This window comes from Lycium ferocissimum, chromosome 3 (genome assembly GCF_029784015.1).
Source record: "Lycium ferocissimum isolate CSIRO_LF1 chromosome 3, AGI_CSIRO_Lferr_CH_V1, whole genome shotgun sequence".
Taxonomy (NCBI): domain Eukaryota; kingdom Viridiplantae; phylum Streptophyta; class Magnoliopsida; order Solanales; family Solanaceae; genus Lycium; species Lycium ferocissimum.
In genome coordinates this window covers 15697636-15722197 of record NC_081344.1, presented here as the reverse complement: position 1 = coordinate 15722197, position 24562 = coordinate 15697636, and the positions used below count along the sequence as shown (strand labels likewise).

The window sequence follows — 24562 nt, the reverse complement described above, 5'->3', positions numbered from 1 at the left end:
ATGATATAAACTTCTATTCCTTTTCCAATACATTTAGACCAATCATGTCTATTACATATTTAAAACACTAAAGCCACATAGCATCGGTCCCAATCAAATTATAGCCTATAATAATATTTTAATGTTCTAATCAAACTATCCTTTTAGGTATCCCGAATAGTAAAAATAAATCATTGATAAATCAATTTGAACATTATTGAATTGCATTTGCAATCAAATACATCTATACCACAACAAAAATTACCTCTACCTTATCTTTTTTTTTCTCCAAAATTCCGAATTTCTTCATTTATTTCTGTGTGTACTTCTTTATCTTTTGGTTATCCTTTGTGGCAATGCCTCATCCACTGTGTTTTTACGATTCAATGACATCTTATATTATTCATCTTCTAGATCATTATACATATTAAGATCATGCCTTATAGTACGTTTTCTTAATGTGAATTTCTAATATATAAATATCTTTTCAACAACTTTAACTTTTGAAAAACTTCTCCATTGATTTTCATATCATTAACAAGGTCAATTCTTACAAAAAATTCTTTAACAAATTACGTTGGTTTAAGGTTGACAACTAAATTGTCTCCAAATTTTAAGTTTCTCTCTTGTGTAATGTATATGATTTCACCAAAATTGTCCAGATTATTGATGCATGCAAATATTTATAAAGATACATGACTAAATATAATGCCTTATAATTCAATCTTATATCATTCTAATTTTATCTTTTTAGGATGTGCACAAATTAAATGACTTAATCAAATATTAACAAATTTTTTAGGACTCAAAATTATTTTTTCCATCAAACACTAAAATGACAATATAAACTATTTAATATTCATATTCCTTTATATATGTGATCTAAGGCTTTGATTTATCTTGTGATACATTTGAAAAATAAAAATTAAATGATAAAAACTATTAACAATGACTATATATAAAAAGATTTATCAAATTGTATCTTTAGGTAAGAGACTTTACTTAATAACTCAAAATTTAAATACATTACACAAAATTTAAAATATTTATAATACTAGAAACCAACATTATGTGAAAACCATTTATGAGACAAATAAATCCTAAAGATTAGAATTAAATAATACCAAATACCAATCCTAATTTTTTGGATTAGTAGATTTTTCAAAATTCCAACATAAAAAATACTATGTTTTATTTTTTTCATTAATACTCCTGTTTGTGATAATGTGGTCTAAAGTTAGTCTAACAATAAATATTTTAAATTTCTTAAATATGTATAAATCTTTGTGCATATAAATGACTTGAGCCAAAGATAAGCACCTACAATTGTATCTTCGATATAATTTCATCCTGGTGCACTCTTTCTTCCCCCTATCTAACTTTTGCGTTTGGATATATTACCCTTTTAATTTTTGCATCCATAAAAAATGTAAGACTTTCAACCTGCACAAAATTCACGCTATCAAATTGGATGAGAATATTGAGTTTTGAAAAGTCAAAACTAATATCTAATATATATATATGGAATAATATTTGTACTATTCAAATTACTTATTGATTTTGTACCATAAACTATATCTAGTAACTTTATCCAATATTTTTTAAACATGGACATTAAAATATTATTTAATATTTATTAAATTTTGTTTAATTCTGACACATTTATTTTTAACTTATTTATTTTTACTTTTCAATGTTAAAGTTTAGTATAAAGTATATACATGACTAAATCATAAATTTATTTCCTATACTTTTATGTTCACTTTTGACTTTTTAAGTTCTTTAAGAATTAATAAATCCACAGATATATTATAAACGAATATTTACAGTATACCGTAAGCACTTCAATTTTAATTCTAGACACATATTTATTTAATCCGTGCACCTTTACTTGTTCATTAAAATATTATAATATAATATTTATTTTCTTATCATGTATACATAGAAAATTTTAATTATCGTGACAAGTTAGGGGGGACTTTTTACGTTCTTTAAGAAATAATAAATCGCGGGGATATAGGGGGTGTCAGAGAATAGGGTGTGCACTTCAATTTTAATTCTCCGACACATATTTAGCACCTGGGGACTTTTGACTTTTCGTAGTGGGGCTGGGAATATTTACAGTATAGTGTGTATGCATTTCAAATTTAATTATCCGACACATATTCAAAAACTGTTCACTTTTGACTTTTCACGTTATTTAAGAATTAATAAATGAAGTATTCCTCCGTCCCATATTTCTTAGCCACATTACTTGACTTTTCGAGTTCTTTAAGAATTAATAAATGAAGAATCTCTATGTCCCATATTACTTCGACTCACATTACTATCTCATTTTTTTCTTAAGAATAATTTGATTCACTTTTTGATCTTTTAGCCACATTACTAAAAAAAAAATATATGTCTATTTTTCTATTCTATATTTTTCTTCTTCTTCTTTTTCTTATATATAACCGAGTGGAAAACACAACAACAATAAGTTGTACAAAAAGCAAGAAATACTCAAGTAGTTGTATATATTTTAGAAGTTGAACATTAACGTATGTGTTTTTTTAAGACGCAGTCCGTCGTGTCTTAATTAATCATTTTCATAATTTCAATTTATATCTCTTCTTTTTGGTGACTTGTTAATAAAAAAAGTAACAATTTCATGTTTACATTGACAAATACTTCTTTGTGTTTACTTTTTTAAACCATTTTTTAATTAATATTCTGTAATTAAATTATTCGTGAACGTTTGACTACGTGGAGTTTAAGAAATAAAGATAAACTTTCAAATCTTGTTGGTTCTAAATTAAAAATGTGTATAATATAGTAAAATATCCTTTAAATTTTGTGATTATAAATTTGACATGTAGGATATTTGAATTTTAAAGAAATATAAAAAGTGAAGAATTTAACCAAAATAAGATAATTTTTTTAAAAATTTTTAAACAAAGGCACAGGAACACAACAATAATAAGTTGTACAAAAAACAACTAAAATTGTACTTGCAAGAATATATACTCAATTGGTAGGACATTTCGAAGTTTAACATTAATACCTCTCGTATTGTTTACTTTTTAAGTTATTTTAGTTATATATTGTTTTTATATGAGGTCATTTGGCATATAATCACTCTGTCTGGATTTAAGTGTACGTTTTCGGAGTTTAAGAAATAAAGAAATTACTTGTTCCTACTAAATTAAAAATGTGTATAATATAATAAAATATCATTTGAATCTTGTGATTATTTGTTATAGAATAACTTAATATAGACATAACTAAAATAAGATAAATTTTAACAACAATTGAGAAATTAAGGGGAAAAATAAGACGAAAAGAAAAAAAAATAGGAAACTAATGATTCTCAATCGTATAAAGGAATTAAATTGACTAAAATCAAAAAGTGGTTGTACAAACATGGTTTGCTAGTTCGATTAGGTATGCAAAGACACTTGAACCAAAACGTGAAAGTCACAATTAAAATAGCCCAAGTAGTAACATTAATTTAAGCTACCAAAAACTTCATGGGAAATTAGTTTTATTTTACTCCCCCAAACACGATTCGTGTCTTGCAAATTATTCCCAAGTGGAACCAAAAACCATTGACCCTTTGGCTTTTAGCATTTCGTTTTCAAGGGATGAGATGGACCTGTTAAGTTGACAGAATTGTAACCTAGATCTCTTAGACTAATTGACATATTCTATCACACTTGTGATATTTTAACCCAAAGAAAAAAAAAGGAGAATCAAGTAGTTGGTACGTACTACGTAGTACTAGACATTTATAATCAACTCATAATTTCTTCTTTCTTTTGGTGACTTGTTAATGTAACAATTTCTTACATTGACAAATACAAGTATAAACCATTTTTTAAAATATTCTGTAATTAAATTATTCGTGAACATGTTGCTAAAGTTCTTTTCTTGTTGGAGTGCGCTGACACTTTTTCCCCCATGACAACTTGCTGATATTCCCAATAAAGAAAGAAAACAGTGAAGAATTTTAGGAATTAAAGATCTAAATTAAACAAGGCACAGGGAAGGTGCATCAAAGCAAAATTGCAGGAATATATACTCAATTGGTGGGAGATTCCGATTTATAATCCGTTACAAATGTTATTTTAGTTATAGAATCTTTTTATATGAGGTCAATATCAAATAACACCGGAGATCATTTCCTCCTCAAAATTACTATTCCTGCTACTAATTATAGTTGTTTAGCAGGACAATTTATTTGTTAAGAATAAAATATAGGCTGTGAGGTATAATTTTTACTTTTTCCAGGAAACTAATGATTCTTAATCAAGAATTAAGATCTTGCCTAAAATAAAAGTGGTTGTATAAACATGGCTCTTTGTTTTTTAACTAAAAATTGACACTTGTGTAGGTATTTAAGGTATAGACAAAACTGTGAAAATGATTGCCATAACGGCCAGAATCACGTGTATTCCCTTCCCTTTCGTCTTGGATCAATTATATTCAAATATTTTTCTGCAGTCCTGATTCATGGGAATTTAGAAAACAATATATATACTATAGAAAAAGGAATTAGGTAGTAATTGATTGTCAATGGGACTGCAACGAAGACTGCTTTTCACGTGGCATGGCTACAAGGTTAATAAGGTTGACCGAGTTAGGTCAAACTTGCAATACGCATGACAAATGAAACTAAATCGGGTGATTTACAAAAATGACTTTCGAGGTATTAAATTTTTTTTTTAAACCAAAAATCATGGACAAAACTTAAAGATTGTTTCTTATTTTAAGTATGAACCTTCTTTTTGTGGTGTTTGAAAAATTTAAATAGCTCATTATAACAATCTCAATCTTAGGGAAAGAGAGATGTTGCATGATGCACCATTACTTTATTTGATGTCCTTTTTCATCACATGGGCTAATGCTTCTCATGACCGGTTGTTCACCAAAATTAGTGAATCATTCAGCCTCCGCTTTCAAAGGAGAACATTGTTTAATTAATACTAAGCTTTTTACTTTTGAATTGACTAAAACGATTTTCTAAAAATTTCTTCTGCCTCATTTTTAGCCTTTTTAAGTGTAAAAATAAAAATCATTTATTAAATGATTTAATTATTATTTTTGTAATGGAATACAAAACAAATTAATAGTAAAAAAAAAAAAAAAAAAGAAGAAGAAGGAGAACGAGGAGGAGGTGGAATGGTGTTATTGACGTGGAAAGTGCCCACTGCCCATTTTTGGGCTCTATATTTGAGAACTAATCATTGTTATGGAGTTTTAAATTTCATAGGTGAAACTTCATTATAATATTTTGAAATTTTATTTGTGAAACTTAAAATTTTATGACAATAACTATTTTTTAGTTATAGGATCTGAAAAATGACTGACTATTCGTGGGAAATGAATTTATTGATTTAGTGTTGTTTACCTTTTTGGTTAACATTATTATATTGCGAGTAAATAAAGACATCTAAAGTAATATTAAAAAAAAAAAAAATCTTAACTACATCAGCCATCGTCTTATTTCACGTAGCAACAAAGTCTTAATCACGAATTAAAGTAATATTTGAAATGATCAGTTGAAAAATAAATAGACCTGTGAACTAAAAATGATCAAACAGAATTTAAATTGAAAAAGTGGAATTTCGACAAGGCTTTGCTTAATCACATATTAGACCTGATCTACCAAATCGTCAGGAGATAATACGAGATTAGATGATGAGGTTAGGGCTAATTTACGTTCAAATTAAAAGATAGATAAGCAGATATCTAGATGAGGTGGCAAATACGTGGCAAAAATGGCCTTTCGTAATACCCCAAAGGTCACCCTTAGCAAACAACAAGGCCATGTTTATGGCCGTGGACTTGTGGTTATGGTACGGATAAACAAAAAATTATTTAAGAAATGGAGCTGTTAGGAAAAATTAACGGTTATCGAGAATTAATGGTTTTTTATAATTAAAAAAATGAAATTATGCAATACTAGGGGCGTAAGCGGCGATTGGTTGCCGGTGACTGGAATATTCTAGGGAATATGTCCTGTCTGAGCTTTCCCTGGTTCACTCCTCCCTAAAATACCACCAGTAAATTATTCATTATTGTATATTCTTTTAATCCTTGTATCCTTAAAAGAATATTATCTTTGTGTCCTTCCTCGTTCCATGTGTGGTACTAGATTCTTGTATTAATATTACCACCATGTAAGGCATCTCTAGAGTGTAGGTCAATGATTAAATTTATTTGTTATTATATGTACTATATGAATCGGTATAATGCTAGTTAGTAGACTTGTAGGTTTTTCCATAGCGGAGGCGGATTTGCAGCATTCACGACTCGTGTCACCGGTCGTCGGAATTCTCACAAAGCTGGATGAACTCCCTTTGTCCCATAACCTAGATATCCTTTAGGATGCAAAGTTGGATCATCTATTTTCTTACACGTGTATTTAAACATTATAGGTAAAGTTTAGGAGGAAGAAAAGTTAATGAACGAATGCACTAATTAACACCCCTTATGGATGGATCGACTCAATAACACTTTCCAACAATATGATTATTTAGTATTTAATACTTACTGATCTGACCAGTTAATTCAGATTCACCTTATATAGAATTCATAAAAAGGAGAAATATTTTTTATGAGAAATTTCTCTATGCTTATGACTTAATCGAAATCTCCGATTAAGGAGAATAAATCTCACTATACACCCTCGATGGAAAATTTTCAAAATATGGGCAGCAACTCACAAGAAGGAGAGATCTAGGCTGCTGGTATTGGATGGCTGTCTATCAAGTCTTGTTGTACAGAATGAGCTGGCTGTCAAATACTCGACAATATGGCCACATGTTAGATAGTTTCTAATATAAGAGGTCTTAAATTGCATAGACACATTTATTATTGAAAATGCATGATTATTTGAAAAGTCATCTCCCAAACTCCATAAATAGAAGGATACTCTTGAAGTAGCACATAAAAAAAATCTGCATGTATAATTTAAGCTTTGTTGTATCCTGAAGGGAATTGCTTATATTTTTCCCCAATGTATATACGGGCAATATCTCTTTAAAGAAAGTCGATTTATCCATGCTTCAAAGCCATTATCTTCTTCGTTTATATTTACCTATTTTTCTAACAATCTTAAAGAGATATTGTATTACGAAAAAGACACTGTGTAATCAAACCAATGAATTCAAAGCATTTACTTGAAGCAGCGGCTCACTGTATTTTGCTGTTACTGGAAATTAAGGCCGGACAAATTTCTTACAATTCATTAGGGTGATCATACGTCCCTCACTGGAAACGGAACGAAACAATATGTGGCATGTGCATGATGCATTTGAGAATGTAGTACGTTGTCTTTCTTTGAGAAAATGAAGTCACAAAAAAAAAAAAGGCATGAGAAAGAAAAGTAACATGATGGAAATTTTATCATCACCATTGATTAGTCAATTAACAGAATGATACAGGTGGATAATGAGTCAATGGCCTAGAATATTGATGGCTTGCACTTAGAGTTTGCGGATCAGTGGGTTAATAAGATTTATTCTTCGCCATAAGTAATTCCGAACGAAATTCTGAAGGACAACAAATTCTCACACAGAATGGTTTTGGTTGTGGGATCGTGAAAGTTCTTTTTTGCACTGGGGCAATAAACACTATAGTGAAACAGCCAAAGAGAATTTAAAGGTCATTCATATGACAAAGATGATCCATTAAAGCAATAAATCAGGAAGAAAGCGGCGAATATCGGGTTCTGCCTTCTTAACTTCTCTTATTATTTTATGAATTTCTACCCTTTATGATTTTTGTGAACTTTATTTTCACAAATATTAGGGTAGATGACCCACTCGTGATGATCATGAAATGCATTCTAAGTAAGTTTAAGAAAAACATATTTGATATGCTTATTATAAAGTTGTTATTCTGCACAAAGAATATTATCATGACATAACTATGTTGCATAAAGATCATATGAATTTTACTTTCAAGTTATTGGATGATATATATGAATTCCTTTATTTTGATGGATAATATTTATACTTGAAAGTTGTTAGAATAATTTAAAATATAGAGAAAAGGTACTTTATTTGTAGATCATTTTGGGTATACTAATGGTTGAAACGTTTTTGTAACAGTAACGTCTTCTCATTATAAAAAAATGAGTTTACAACGTTGAAATTGGCACCAAAATGATTTAAGAAGTAATTCTCTTTCATTTGGGTTGTGAAAAGGGTAATTAAAAGACATTTTATGTGAATTTGATGTCTTAGGACAAAATATTGATACTTTGTGCATTACCATTGACAACAAAATTGCCTAGAATATGTCATTTGAAATATTTAAAATGTGGGGGTGTTTGACTTATGATTAAAAGTCAATATTGGACTTAGTGTCTGTTACAATTTTGAAGAAACTTGAGATAGTTCTTCAACTCCCACAAAATCCTTGGTGGATATTGACATATGGCAGTGAATGAATTCATAATTTGGTCAGTTTTGGTGTCGACTAGTGGATCAAACAACTAATTTGAAAATTTGAATATGGTTGGACATATGTTTTTTCAGAAAAAAAAAATATTCTTTTATGAAAGGGTGTTACTTGAAATGTTATGTTCTCTTGTGTAAATATGTCACTTGAGAGGTTATGACTTTCATAGTAAAATTTCAAGTATTTAGTATTGTTTGGAAAGGACACTTAAAATGTTTAAAGTGTGGGGGTGCTTGGCTTATGATTGTTAGCCAATATTATTTAAAGAAGTTTAAGATAGAAAATTATTTTTTCAACTCCCACAAAATATGGTAGTTAGTGAATTTACAACTTCACAATTATGGTGATGATTAGTTGATGGAACTACCAATTTGATGGTTAGGTTATGAACCTTCCTATAGATGTTATGTTCTTTCATGAAATAGTGTCGCTTAAACAGTTGTGATTTCTTATGAAAATATGTGTATGTTAGACAACTCTTTGTATATAGAGATATGATGTTCATGAACAGAGGCCTCTTTTGGTCTATAAATTTAAGAATCATTTGATCAAATGATAAGAAGAAAAAGTCCACTTTAAGATGGATTTGTACCTTGAATGGAGGTACATTTTGTGCGTGAAGCCAAACTTTTGTTCCACAATATATGAAATATTGAGCATGTACATTTGCTAGAAAGAAGAGAAGTGATTAGGAAACGCATTTGTTATTAAGAGTTGTGGCAACAACTGGTGCAATCATTCTCTTATGTAATTTTATGTAATGAAGCTACGTTAAGAGTAGCCAATAATTGGATATGCAATGAAAAGTTTAGGCATACATGTCCCCGGCATGCCTATGTAAAAGATTTCTTTTCAGGTTGTCATGAAAATAATTTATGTTGATCTTGCAAGATTTATAAAGAAGAAATGCAGTACAAATAAATTGTCAAGGAATAAGGCTAAAATCCTTAAATTATAACATAAGTGATGGGAACCCAACTTTGAGTTAGTATACACTCTAACAATACAAGTTCAACGGGTAATAACAAGTCACTTGTGTTGCTAAAGCACAAGTCTCCTCGTTTTGAGCCTTGAATCCAATGTACTGCATACTGTTATATGAGGAGTTAAAGAATTGTTAAATGTCTGAAACAACAGGGGCATAGCGACAAACTCCATGGTGCAAACTGTTACGAGAAGAGGTTGAATTTATTCTTAGTGAAATTAGTAAATGTCTGCAGTAACAGGGACATAGTAGCTAAATTTCACCTATATGAATATCGAAGTGGTGCCGCTTCACGCAAGACTTAGAGGATTGGTCTTGTAAGTATTCATGGAATCAGGATGAGCACATGGCCATAAACATGCTAAAGCAAAATACGGGGTTTTCTAAGCTACTAAATAATATTATGTGTGTGATATTTTCGGTTTGGCATATGAAGTTGTGGTTCAAATCTTTAATGATACCAATAACTTCGTCAGAACTTTTAAAGTATTTACACTAACGGAAAGTTCAAATCTATTATAAGATACTCTCCAGTATACATAATATTATAAGAAATATTACAAACTAGTGGGGGATTGTTAGATAGTTTATAATATAAGAGGTCTTAAATTGAATAGACACATCTATTCATGAAAGGACATGACCATTTGAAAAGTCATCTCCCAAACTCTGTAAATAGAAGGACACTCTTGACGTAACACATAAAAAAATCTGCATGTATAATTCAGGCTTTGTTGTATCCTGAAAGAAATTGCTTGTATTTTTTCCCAATGTGTATATGGACAATATCTCTTTAAGGAAAATCGATTTATCCACACCTCAAAGCCATTATCTTCTTCGTTTATATTTACCTATTTTTCTAACACCACAATATTACCTATTTACTATTAACGTACTGTATAGTTAACGCAAAGCACCGACAAATATGTGTGTGCTGTGAAAAATAACATCGTCTAGTTTAATCATTTAACAACAACAAAACAAGTAGGACCATTTACTAGTAAATAAGTGGTCCTAGTTGTTTCAACGTGAGAGGCAACATATATATTTTTTCATTTTTCTTTCTCTAATTTCATACTGTTGAAAACTATAGAAGTTTGTAGATGATGAAGCAAATATAATAAAATGAAAAAAAAATACTATCTAATATAAATCTCCAATGTATACATGCATGGTAGAATTAAAGAAACCGCGTTAATCGTCAAAAATATTAATGACTCAAATTTATGTTGGAACAAGTTTTGTGATATACCAGAGAGTGAAATGATTTTTAAATGTAGGGTACAAGTACAACAAAGCGGATCGTTAGGAAATTTAATTTTGACAAAGTGACGGAGGTGGAGGACAGAGGGTCGTTGTCAATTTGTCAAATGTCTTTCCTAATATTGAAAGTTTACTAGGTAAAAAGACACGTTTTTTTTTTTTTTTTTTTTTTGTGGTAAAAACATATTGATGAATGACAACAAAGTTACATAATGCATTTCGTTTATTATAGACCAAAGGATTGTTTTTAGGTCTATCCACTCTCCAAACATGTGGGGAGCAGTGACTGTCTCACGGAAATTATCCTCACAATAAAAAATATATTTGGCGACTAAATAATTTTTTTTTATTCCCTCAAACTTCAAACCTATTATTGGGGGAATAAGGGGAAAGTATTTTTGGGCAACAAAAAAATTATTGCATAGACTTTTCCCCGTTTAATAGACCAAAGGATTGTTTTTAAGTCTATCCACTCTCCAAACATGTGGGGGAGTAGTGAACACTGAAAAAAATAACAATTTTTTTTTTTGTTGTTGCAACAAAAAAAAAAAACTTTTCCCAACTTTTGCAACAACAATAATCAATATTATGGCAACATAATTAAATTCTTTGGCAACAAAAAAGTTCATTTGCCAACAATAAAACTAAGTTTTGCCAAATATTAAATTTTTTATTGTCATTTCTATACTTTCTTGTAGTGCCTGCTACTAGTCTTCGTTGTTAAGGGGCCCTACTTCACGGGGTCTCAACAGAGTCAGAAATTAAACTTTACAATGAGTTCTAAATGTAGCGTTGTATTTAGCCAAAATTACTAAATAGTTAGGAGACTTACAGATTTTTCTTAGCGAAATCGAATCTGCAGCAATCATAACTTTACCGTACCGGCTGTTCAGAAATTCGAGAATCCTTACATTATTAATTAAAAAGACTCAATAAAGGTTCAACAATATCATTCAAAATAGTGAAACATCATTTTATGAACAAATCGATATACTTTTACTGAGCCATTTCCATATTGCTGCTTTGTTTTACATTTTTATTGGGTTCAGAACTGTTAGCTATATATGAGAGTACAATCAATCAATTAGAAGGAATGTTTAGAAATGGTCTAATCTAGTGCTCACAAGATAGGTAATCTAACTATCATTCATGACACCTATTGATTGAAAGAGATCAACTTTTATGTAATGTTGATTTTTAATTTAGTATAAATTACACTAACATGAAGCCAAGCTCTACTCTTTGCTAAGCTCCGCAAAGGCTAGCCACGCCAAGTCACTTTAAGCCCCGCGCTTTTAAGCTGCACTAAGCCTAGCCACGCCAACCCACTTTAAGCCCCGCTGCTAAGCTGTGCTAAGCCTAGCCACTCCAAGCAAGCCCCGTGTTGCTAAGCTGCGCTAAGCCTAGCCACTCCAAGCCCCGCCAAGCCATTTTAAGCACCCCTAAGCACTGCTAAGCCCATCTAAGCCTAGCCACTCCAAGCTTCGCTAAGCCCTGCTAAGCCATTTTAAGCTCCGATAAGCCTAGCCACGCCAAGCCACTTTAAGCCCCGCTAAGCCTAGCCATTGGTGTTTCTTGTTTCCACAGCCTAAAAGTCCTCTCTTGAAAGATGTAGAGAATTTTCTCTTTGTAAATCTAGCTGTTATATTAATATGAAAAAATCTATTTTGCCAACACCTCATAGTGGTGTGTTTATATGTGTACAGACGTAGGATTTAGGATGAGAACAAATTATGGGTTCATAGGCTAGTTAACATCTCTTATAGGTGGACTCGACCAAATAGCTATTTCCAACAATTAGTATAGTGATATTAGGTGTTAATAATTGAGCTCTCAATTTAATTTTGTACATATTTAGTGTTATAAATACATCGTTTGAACTAAAGTTACTGAGTTTGACATCACCCGTTGCTAATCTTCTCGCTCCTCCCCTGGTTCTAGATCTCTTTATTTTATCTTTAATTTGCCTTCAAGAAGTGAAGTTCCTTCTTATTCTTGGTTTGTAGTTCTGCAGGCCTCCTTATTTTCATTAGGCATTTTTTCCCCAACTTTTGAAGAGGCTTTGGTCCATTCATTGTTTTATGTATTTGCAAGGTCTGTAACAAATACAAAATGCGAGGGTAAATCATAAATGTCAGCGAGTGCAAACACTTTCACTGCCTTCTAATATGCGGTTGTAAATTGACATATGTTATCATGATAAGAAATTAGTCAGTACTATGACATTCATATCCATTGATTTATAATCTTGAATTTATCTCTACTTACACATCAAAGCACATATAATAATGCAGCTCCTATCAGAATAAGATGTGCTGCTTTATGAGAAATAATGTCAGTTATCGATAAAATTTAGGACCACCATAAACTCTTACCATATTGGTGGATAAATATAGAGGACCGTGATTGCTATAGACAGAACCAACTCAAAAGCATATAGGTTCACACATTAATATTATCTTGCTCTTATACAAAGACAAATCTTTTCATAAGTAACTAACGTTGTAGCCAGCTTGTATCGTGGTAACTAGTTGAGTACTTCCTCCTCATATTTGGTTTCATATGTGTTGCCCCTTCGGAAAAGCAGAATAGGAGTAACTTTTTTTGAAAACGAATCAACTTATGAAAAAAGAAAAGTTTGTAAATGAATTTAGCTTCATTGTACATGTCTCTTTTAATTGTATTGAATATTCTTCATGGGGTCCCATCATTTAAAGATATTCCGTTTCTCTGTAGCTTAAACTCCTAGGGGCGAAAATTACTCGCACTTATATTTTTTTTTTTTTTTATTCTTTATAATAGATTTCATCATAGGCCAACTCGCACTTATTCGTTTCACAAAACCAAGCTAATTTTAACTTTCTTAAAAGGAGCATCACACATCTAAGTGAGAATGGATATATATATATATATATATATATATATATATATATATATACACACACACATACACGATCTACCCATGGTTATTTATAAAAGAATATATGCAAAATGCAATCGTCAAGCATTTATTGATTGTACAAATACCTACTAGACACAAAATTTCCCACTCTCGATGTATTATATACCCTCTTTTTAGTGTTGTGATCAAAATCTAACTTGACTTATTTCTTGATCCATTTTATCGCTTAAGAAGATGTAATCTCATCTATGAACTCAACTTTTCTTGATCCATAGAGAAAAAGAAAAACCAAAGAGAACATATACTATAATTGTTATAAAACGACAATATATACAGTGGCGGACCTAGGATTTTTATCAATTGGGTTCAATATATAAGAAATATATAAATAACACTGCATATACATATATATTTTTTAAAAACAGATTAAATATACATGTATATAAAGTTTTATTTTTCAACGAAGTGGGTTCATATGAACCCACTTGAAACCACATAGGACCGCCCTTGAATATATATGTAAAATTCCAGTATTATCTTACTGATAATGTAAGAAAATGAGTAGTCCAAATAATTAAAAGATGTAGCATGCTAGAATGAAAATATATGGCAACAAGCCAACAACGTACAGCCATTACTAGTGCATGTTAATATGTTATCCCCACTGGCCACGAGACATGAACATTAAACTATACCAAGAAAAATGAATTTGATTATTTGAGTATAAATCACAAAACCTGGACAAGTTTTTTTCATTGATATTGGACGGAGCCGACTCTCTAGAGAAGTACTATTTGCATTTACATACTTTCATTAATTTAATTCAATACTATGATGACTGCATGTAAATAGAAATTTTAAACGTTGTGTTTTAAAATTGAGAAAAAATTAAATAAAAGGTCAACACAAAATCTCAGCGTGATAAGTAGAAATCTAAGTTACGTTCATAAAAATTTAAAATGAAGAGGTCAACGCAAAATCTTAAGTTTGATACGCACACTGCACACATTTATCGTCACAAAAATGAAAAGAAATCCAAAAAACGTAAGAGGTCCACCTGAGTGTTCACGAATTAGAAGGAAACAAATAAAAGGAAGAAAAAGAAGAAACAACAGCATGTGGAATGTGGATGTTTTGACATTTGACATATTAATACTGAAGTATACATCTTTGTGCTGAAGTTTTTTCTCTTTATTTTCTCAAAGCAGGTAATTAGTAGTCAGTAGTCACTTTTAGTTCACACGAAATCAAAAGTACTGTTGCTTATTAAAATAAAATAGTTAATAATAATATTAAGACGTACGTAATATGTACACTTCCCTTCTTAAAGAATATGTTAAATCCCTAGAGCAAGAAAATATTATGACGAGGAGTACAGTAAGGAAATAAACCACTGAGTGAAAGTAAAAAGTCTTTTGAACAATATTGAGACAAGAAAGACAAGGAGATAAGACCAAGAACGATGATACATGATGTGGACTAAAGATATTCTTGAGATATTTGTTTATCAATTTTTCCAAGTTATAAATTAAGCTAACTAAACAACACGTTGATTTGAAAACATTTAAAAAAATAAAATAAAAAAATAAAATAAAGTAAACAAGTGTGATGGTGATTGCTTTAATCAATATCGCTGGGCCGTCTCTTTTTCTTTTCCTTTTTGGAAAATATAGTCTTTCATTAGGACCATTACACAGAATGAAACAAAATGTCTCCTAGTGGGAAAGAAGAACAAACTTTCAGAATGATTTTCTGTTTAATGTTTATTTGGTGAATGAGGAAAAATAATTTTATTTTCATGTTCCATTTATTGGAGGATACTAACAGCGGATGCCAAATGTCGAAAGTAAATAAAGAAGTTTACTACAGAAAACTTAAACTACTAAATTAGTTACCCCATATAATCATTTATATTGATTTTTCATAAATAAGTTAGTTACCCCAAAAGAAGGATCCAACCTAAATACTTCAATTTAATCCTCTGTTATACTTTTGTACTCATTCATGCCCTTGTCAATTATCCTCGTTGTTACTTTTGTAGACTTATCTAGAGCCGTTAATACAGGCTTGACCTATTGGACATGCCCAACCAAGCTTGTGATTTAGTAGGGGGTTATATGCACGATTGTCCTTCAAAGGCACTAGTCCTTAATTTTTGTCCTTCGTTAAAAATTTCTTGATTTTAGGTTTGAACATCTGCTCAGTAAAAAATTAAAAAAAATCGTAAGATAGAGTTTGGATTCGTAACTCTATTCGTAAGGCAGAGTTTCATACTCTTCCTTTGAAGGACAATCCGTACAAAAAAATGTGGGCAATTCTTCTTTTGGGTGGTCTTTAAATTTTGCCCTTATATTTGAAATCTTTAAATTTTGCCCTTCGGCTAAAACCCATAGGTTCCGGGTTCGAACCCCGCTCGATTAAAAATTTTAAAAAAATTCGCAAGGCGACAGAGTTTAAATTTCGCTATGCCATTAAGCGTACATACATTAAGGAATTACCAAAGTTATCTTTTGGACCCGACATACTTATGCCTTATGGGCGGACTTGGCATAAGTATGCGGGTCCCACTATAACTTTGGTAATTCCCAGTCTTTTTTATGGGCAAACTTTTAATGGGCAAACTTTTAGTTAAGCCTTAACTAAAAGTCTTTTACGGATATGCCTTATGGGGCGGACTTTTAGTTAAAAAACTAAAAAGTATGCCGAGGCGCATAACTTTTCCTTAAGATATAGACTTTGTCTTATAAGGCAAATTTTTAGTTATGCGTAAGAGGAAAAGTTCCGCCTTATGGGGCATACTTTTTGTAGTTGTGCCTTAACCAAAAGTCCGCTCCATAAGGCATATTAGAAAAGACTTTTTTAGATTACACTTTCTTAAAGCCGCCCATTAAAAGTTTTGCCACGAGTATGTCGACCCGACATGCGCTTAAGGAGAATTGCAAAGTTATCTCGGTTTGCATACTTATGCCAAGTCCGACCATAAAGGCAGAGATGTCGGTCCGACATAACTTTAGTAATTCTAACAAGTGCCGGTCCGGCAGATACACGCGACCCAAACCTTACCTTGCAATTTTTTTTTTTAATTTATGCTTGGGCAGGGGTTCGAACCCAAAACCTCATGATTTCTGCGTGAACGCTTAGGGTTGCAACGCGAAGGGCAAAAATTAAAGATCAGCAATATAAGGGGCATAATTTAAAGACCACAAATATGAGGGACAAAATTTAAAGACCACCCCAAAAGAAGGGCAATCCGCGCAAAAAAATGGTAAAATGTTTAGTGGGGCTAGGCTAACTAATATGTTTGGAGCCCATTTAAGAATTGATAGTTCGGCCCAAATAAGCTCACCTGTCTATAAGGAAGTTGGAACTAAAATAACAAGAAGAAGAGCTCAAACTCAAAATCTACTTAGCCCATCATATTACAAAGCCTAAAGATTGAAGAGTTAAAATTTAAACACAAAGTTATGTTGAATAAAAACAAGCATATAACAGAATTCTAATTTCCTAACCCCAAAAAGAAAGAGCCGCTCTTTCCTCTCTGGCCCTCGTTTCTATTTTTTTATTATTGGGATAATTTAACTTGAGACTTGTAATAACATTATGTAATATTGTCTTTCTAAATAATAATGGTTTTACATTAGAAGTTATATTTTTAGTTTTTTAAATTATGACAAATATTTTTAAGATAGTGGGCTGGCCCAGCCACCGGCCCATTTAAATTTGGGTCGGGTTGAACATTTTAAGGGAGTTATTTGCACTTTTGTTCCTATTTCGTGCTGGTCTTTAATTTTTTTTTCCCTTCGAATGGGCTGGTCTTTAATTTTGTCCTTCAAAATCGAACTTATGTCTAGAGGTGCATAAATTACGCATTATAATATCTACAAGTTATGCCAGCGTCCTTAAAGAGCTTATGCCTCGTTAGGCATAAGTTCGATTTTGAAGTACAAAAGTTAAAGACCAGCCCATTTGAAAGGCAAACCCTGCAATTAATCCATCTTAAAAAGAAGTCTTGTAATGGATATTCTAGCTTGAGCCAAAGGAGGTTCTAGGATAAAACTAGTGGATCACTGTTATTCAAAACTCTTGAATTACCTTAAGTGTCCATAAATTTTAAATAAATGAGCCGTTCATAATAAAGTGTAGAAGTTGGTGAGCGAGTTTATGGCACGTTTGGAATCCATATCTATATTTGTTTATGTCCTTTAGTCATAGATCTATATAAGGAGATTTTTCTAAATAAATATGTCAACCCAATAAATGAAAATAGAGGAATGGAGCAGAGAGATTATTGTGGGAATTGAGTATCTTATACTACCTGTTACGCCTCTTCATTCTTTCGCTTCCAGTAACTTCATTTATAACCCAAACTACTTACACAATATTTTAGTAGAAGTTTAAAGCGCCCCTTTTTCCCGAAATGGTACTTTACACTATAACGAAATGCCTTTTAAGCTATTTTTGGGATCATACATCATACCAAAGTTCCCATATAATATCAATTCAGGTGCAAATACTTGCATTTCCATGGTTCAATATTATAAGAGCAATTACTATACATTAGAGCAATTTTTGGTTCTTTACATTTTGTACAATTCTTTATATAAAACTCAAACTCATTTGCCCGGCTTAAAAAACATTAAAAGTTTGCTACTTCAAGACAAAAAGTAAAATCATCACAAATATTGAACTAAGAATTGTAGGGCTTTACCCTTGGCAAGGGAGCCCTTCCAGAAATTCTCGACGGCCAAGGCAGAACCAAGGCCGAAGAGGGGGTTTGGAAATAGTTTTCAACCAGCAATTGACGCGCCTCGGTTAGTACCTCACTAGCTGCGTCATTGCCCCAAGCGCAAAGATACTTTGTATTGGCTATTGGCCTTGGCTTATATAGCCTTCACTCCAGCCACTTTCTTATACAATGCCGATATGGGACAAATAATGAGCAGTTTTAAAATCCAAATCACTTGCTAAATGGAGATTTAGCTAGTTGCAAAGGAAATTAAGTACGTACTACGACATATATTATTATCCTTTTCTAGTTTCTTAAGCAATTGCCAGCATTTCTATTCTTTGTCTTCAAGTTTTTGATTAACATCAATGTTCAACAACTAAAAGATCATCTGCCTGGATACCCACTAGCCGCTCATTGTCCCAAGCAAGGTATGTCATATGCATAGGTTGGCGTCAATAGTTTCGAAGTATTTCCTTAGCATCTTGAAGCTATATCAAACACTATCTTGTTAAATTATTCATAAGTACTTTTACCGAATCGGCGAAATTTGTATGTATTGTTTAATTGCTCACAAGTTTCGCTGGATTAACAAGAATTGATACTATCTTCACTCTACTTATCTTGAAATTTTTTATAAGTTTTGACGGATTTAAAAGTCTTGAATGTGTTAATTCAGTTAAATTAGTTCCTCAAAAAAAAAAAAATGTTTCCTCAAACGCAATGTTTCAAGTGGTGGTAGTTTCGGTTCTTGGCACATGTGAATTTCTTTAAAGCATGTATAGAGTCGTCATCATATCTCCTCGGCAGTGATGACACAATCAATATTCTGAGGCTTCACGCATCTCTTTGTTCTTTTTAAATCTTTCCTTTGTGACTTTTTTTTTTTTTGAAGGTGCATGCTAAGTTATGACAACATCTAGCATGGCGACGGTTTTAACCCAATTTCTTGTAAAAGCCAAACGTTTGCCTTGATTTTTGATTGTTAAAAGAAACAATCTGGAGAAGGAGGAGGAGGATGAGGGTAAAACTTGTCTGCGTTTTAGTAATTGTTTTTAAGGTTTGCAAGAATGGCAAGATTTTTCACTATCTTAATATATTTATCCTGTTAAATTGTTTAGAAATTTTACTGGATGAGCAAGTCTTGCTTGTGCTAGTAAGTTCAATAATAATTTCTGGCCGAAATGGATTCGTCATCTCAAAGTTCCATATTAAAGGTACTGTTGGTGCAATTGGTTCTCCGAACAAGTGAATTTCTATAAAAATATGTATAGAGTTGTCATTAGGTCTCCTTGATGACTACGACAAAGTCAATATTTGAGGCTCCACAAATCTCTGTGGTCTCTTTATACTTTTATGTGTGGCACCTAGATTGTGACGGGGCACCCAATGAATCACAACTCATTAGGCGGCCAACCCTCTAAGCTAGATCATGTGTATGACAAGGATCATAAGTGCTGCCTTATTATAGATGAAAACTGCGAAAATGTATAGAGAATAGAATCTACCCTAACAATCCAAAATGAGACTAAGACACGACACTACTGAATTTCAGTACAAGATACGAACAACAACTAGAAATAGGAAAAATGTTGAAGTCTACTAAATAGAAAAAGTTGCATTCATGGTCTAATGGTGGCTCCCCAATACTACGTATGATCGATCTGAAGCTGGAATCACTATATATGTATCTTTCATATAGCACTTATGTATCTGATTATAGTTTGTCGTCAACAAGATCAGCAAAGATTAAAAAAGGATTATAGAAATATCATTTGTATCTCTTGTGTATTTGCGTATATCTGTGTATACATGTGAGATCTATGTGACACAAAAAAAATTTCAAATCGATTTCAGCGACAAATTTTAACTCCAAACAAGTTCAAATCACTTCTAATCTTTCTTAAATTCTGTATATTGCCTCACCTATGTGTTTTCAACTAATTCTAACAATATCGAAAAATGCTTTTTTATCGTATATCATTAGTAACTATTTTTTTTTTTTAACCATAAATGACAAACGACCTTCCATGACTAATAAGTGACTGTAAACTTCTTATATTGTGATATATTCGCCTAAATTTCTCATTTTACAAAATAGATGACAGTAATAGGAAAGATCTGAGAAATCATGTAATTATAATGAGATTTGTACACTGTATAACCACCCACAAAAATAATAGCATGCAAATGTATATTCTGTGTATATTAATTATAATAATGTATATTTTTTATATATTAACTATGCAGCTGTAATTAATTTGGGCCGAACGACCAAATTTGCAAAAGCCCAATTATTATAATAATATTTGGCCCAAATCATCCGCATAACTTCCCAAAGGTAATTCCAAATACTGGAAAGCCCACATAGAAACGATTACCGGCGAACGGAGATTGATCAGAATTAACTCAATTGGTAAAAAAAATGCCGAAGAAAATGGGAGTAAGCAGTAAAGCCGAGGCAGCTAGGGCTCACAAAAGCACCGCAGAATTAGAACGCAAAGAACGAGAAAAAGAAGAACAATACTGGCGTGAAGCCAAAGGAGCCAAATCACCCGCCGCAAAGAAACGCGAAGAAGCGAGCCGAAGCAGCAGCGAAGAAAGCCGAGGCGCGTCGGCTTGCTGAGCTGGAAGAAAAAGAACTCGAAAAGTCAATGAAGAAACCTGACAAGAAAGCTAACAGAGTATCCATTCCTGTACCCAAGGTAACTGATAATTGAATATCGTAGGGTTAAGTAACTAACCGAGAATTCAATGAATTGAAATTAGAGGTGGCAATTAGAGAATTCTAACTAACTCTTGCTGACGTGGGACTAACTAATCCTAACTAACTCTTGCTGACGTGGCATCGACTACTAAAAATTCAACTACTAACTGGAACTATGTGTATCAGGTAACGGAGGTGGAGCTAAGGCGGAGGAAGGAGGAGGAGCAAGCGACGTTGGTAAAGAAGGCGGAGGAGGAGAAGCGAAGACAAAGCCGTATGGCGGCAGAGGATGAGTATGAAAAATTGGTGCTTGTGACGAATACGAATTGTGATGATTCAATTGTGGCTAGTACTGTGGAGGATGCTATTGCTTCATTGGTTGTTTATGATAATTTGCCTGTTGATAAGCATCCTGAGTAGAGACTCAAGGCATCATTTAAGGTGTTCTTCAATACATTTGCGGAATTTAGGTCTAATGATTGTTGAGGACTCTGCAAAATGCTAACTGAAGTTTATGTTGTGCCTAATCCCCCCCAAAAGAAAAACTATCCTCTTGTTTTGCATATGATGGGCTCGAATGTCGAATATACCGGAATCATCATAGAGGATTCATCTAACGGGTTCCGATTTGTTTAGGATTGAGGCATATTATTTGTTGATATTGATTGAATGATTGTTTTACTAGAGGCTGATTATAGTAGTTTCCAAGTAGGAGTTCGACTCTTAGTTATTGGAGATTATCTACTTAAAAGACCAACTTGCTATTCCCCTTGCGGTTTGTACTAGCATATGTTAATAATGTAGCACACTTACATTTTCGTTTGGTGATTGTTGTGGTACTTGTAGGCTTTTGAGGAAGCTGAGCTACGTAGGCTGAAGGAGGAGAAGCCAGGTTTGACACACTCAGTACAAGGACTTGATTTGGAAGCTATGGAAGAAATCTCGGGATAATCCTCTTAACCAGGTGCTTTGTGTTTAATGAAGTCTGACTAAATGGATAAGAGATGTGGTCTTTAATGTTGGAAAGTCTTTCTATTACTTCTATACGTCTAGAATCCTGAATGGTGTTTAAGCTCAATGTCCTCCGTATGTCTCGTGAGTACATGAGTTGTGCAATGTTTCTGTAATGAACAACTCTTGATGAATTATGTGATCCCATATTTTGCTTGCTAGATTACACATTCAGGAGGTCGGTGAATGTTAATATTAGGGAAAGAAAATCACGCGCTGTAGGATATTATATAGATGTGCTTTATTGCTTTTTCCAATGCAACATCAGTATTCATACTCGTTCCTCTCATTCCCTTTGTTGGTTCTATATTGTGTTTAAGTTCTCTGTACTTTGTGCTCGCCTATCCTGCTTTATATTTGTTTTGTAGGTTGCAATTGTCGTTAGGCCTATTATATATTCAGGGAGAAGCCCCGTTAAAGCCCGTCATAGAGGTGTAATTATTAGTTGTTGCCTCGACGATGATTTCCTTAGAAAGATGAACTTCGCAAGTAGGCAGGAGCGGAACATAATCTTTCAGACCTCTCTTACTATTTCTGATGTAAATTTAAATGTTTGCTGGTGAATATGGTGTTTTCCTTATTAAAAAAGACGTTTGCTAGTGAATGAAAACAGATCTTGTACCTGGTAAAAGTCGGTGTGTATATGGAGAAGTCTCAGGTATCTGGTAAGTAATTATGATCTACAACTACAGACCGAAATTTAGAAGAGGCATTTTAAGTATACATTTCTAGAGGTAGGTCATGTATATTTTTTTATTTTAATTTTGTCTTTTGATAATGATCGTTGTAACTTTTTAAATTTGTTTGAAGAAACAAGAAATCTTGACCGTAGGCGTTTACGCCTTTTGAGAAGGCGGGGACCGCAAGTTAACTTTCGTTTTGTCGAGTGTTCAAACTTTGTCGATCTTGACACTCAATTTAGTTTTTCTGCCTTGTTGAAGTGGTTGTGTTGGGGCTTAATAAGGCCATGCTAGGTGAATGTGGTCGGAGGCCTATTAGGTTCAAGTAACTAATGTTACTGTACAACTTAGGATTGTTAATAATTTAATAAAAATCATCATGCTCAATTTCCAATGTCTATCGCCAGAAGACTTTGTCAACATCAACCTAGGTCAAATGACGAATCACCAACATACTCCTCAAGCGAGACACTTGCATACCTATACACAGAAATGATCTTATGGTTTGTGTCCGCACGGAAGAATTGGTCAAGTTAGCTACCATAGGTAACAATTAGAAGAAGCAACGCATGAAGTTGAAACAAACGGAAGTTGAACTTGAGAAAATCCGACTCCTTAGACAATTAATGAATCCATAGCTCCCACTCCTTACATAGTCATACATACATTGCTTGCCGTTCCGACCATGATCACAAAATATTCATATTTTAGCAAAGCTCTTACGTATCCCTACAAGCATCTAAACCATACAAGCGCTTCTTGTAAAGACGAAGGCGACCAATTGCGGGGAAATAGAAGCCATGTTAAAAGAAGAAAGTGCTCAACTTGAGTCTTCTTTGAAAATACAGCTTCCCTATTGGTTTTCAAATATGAGAAGAAATAATAAAGACATTTCCATCTCCCAAAGATTTCTTTAGGAAACCAAAAGTGAGTTTAGGGGCACCATAGCCCTCAAACTTCTGAGTCAATGAGCCTTCAACTAAGTACCGTCTGAAGCATTACCCCCCTTGAACTTCTAAAGTTTGTTTTAGAGCCCATTTCACTAATTCAATTAGTCAATTAAGAGACAAACTAAAAGGAAAGAGTTAACCACTTCCCCTGGCAACTTGCCACATCTTATTCTTCTCAAATGGCACATTCATGAGGTGAATAAACTAGAAACATCTATGGTAACAAGTATCAACTTGGCCATTGTATATTTTTGTGCAATGATAAACTGGAAAGAGGAAACATAATCGTTATATATGCATATTTGGAGTATCTACATGAATCAACTATGGCGAGGATAAATCAAAGAGTAGAACTTTACTTTTAAAAGATCTTTTCTTTAAAAGGCCCCTTGTAAGAAAAATAAAAATAAACAAGCAAGTTGGTGTGAAAACAAAGAACACACCCAAGGCCGCATCGAGAAGTGCTCGCATCACTTGAAGTCATATTAAATTATTAACAATCCTAAGTTCTACAGTAACATTAGTTACTTGAACCTAATAGGCCTCCAACCACATTCACCTAGCATGGCCTTATTAAGCCCCAACACAACCACTTCAACAAGGCAGAAAAACTAAATTGAGTGTCAACAGAGACTGACAAAGTTTGAACACTCCTGACAAAGACGAAAGTTAACTTGCAGTGTCCCCACCTTCTCAAAAGACAGTAAACTGCCTACAGTCAAGATTTCTTGTTTCTTCAAACAAATTTAAAAAGTTACATTGATCATTATCAAAAGACAAAATTAAAATAAAAAAATATACATGACCTACCTCTAGAAATGTATACTTAAAATGCCTCTTCTAAATTTCGGTCTGTAGTTGTAGATCATAATTACTCACCAGTTACCTGAGACTTCTCCATATACACATCG

At 32.6% G+C, this 24562-nt stretch overlaps 2 pseudogenes; one reads left to right on the top strand and one right to left on the bottom strand.

Annotated features, from left to right (window-relative positions):
• Positions 1-18289: 18289 nt before the first annotated feature.
• Positions 18290-18431, bottom strand: LOC132051271 (U4 spliceosomal RNA; annotated as a pseudogene).
• A 2254-nt stretch (positions 18432-20685) lies between these two features.
• Positions 20686-22312, top strand: LOC132050978 (uncharacterized; annotated as a pseudogene).
• Positions 22313-24562: the final 2250 nt, after the last annotated feature.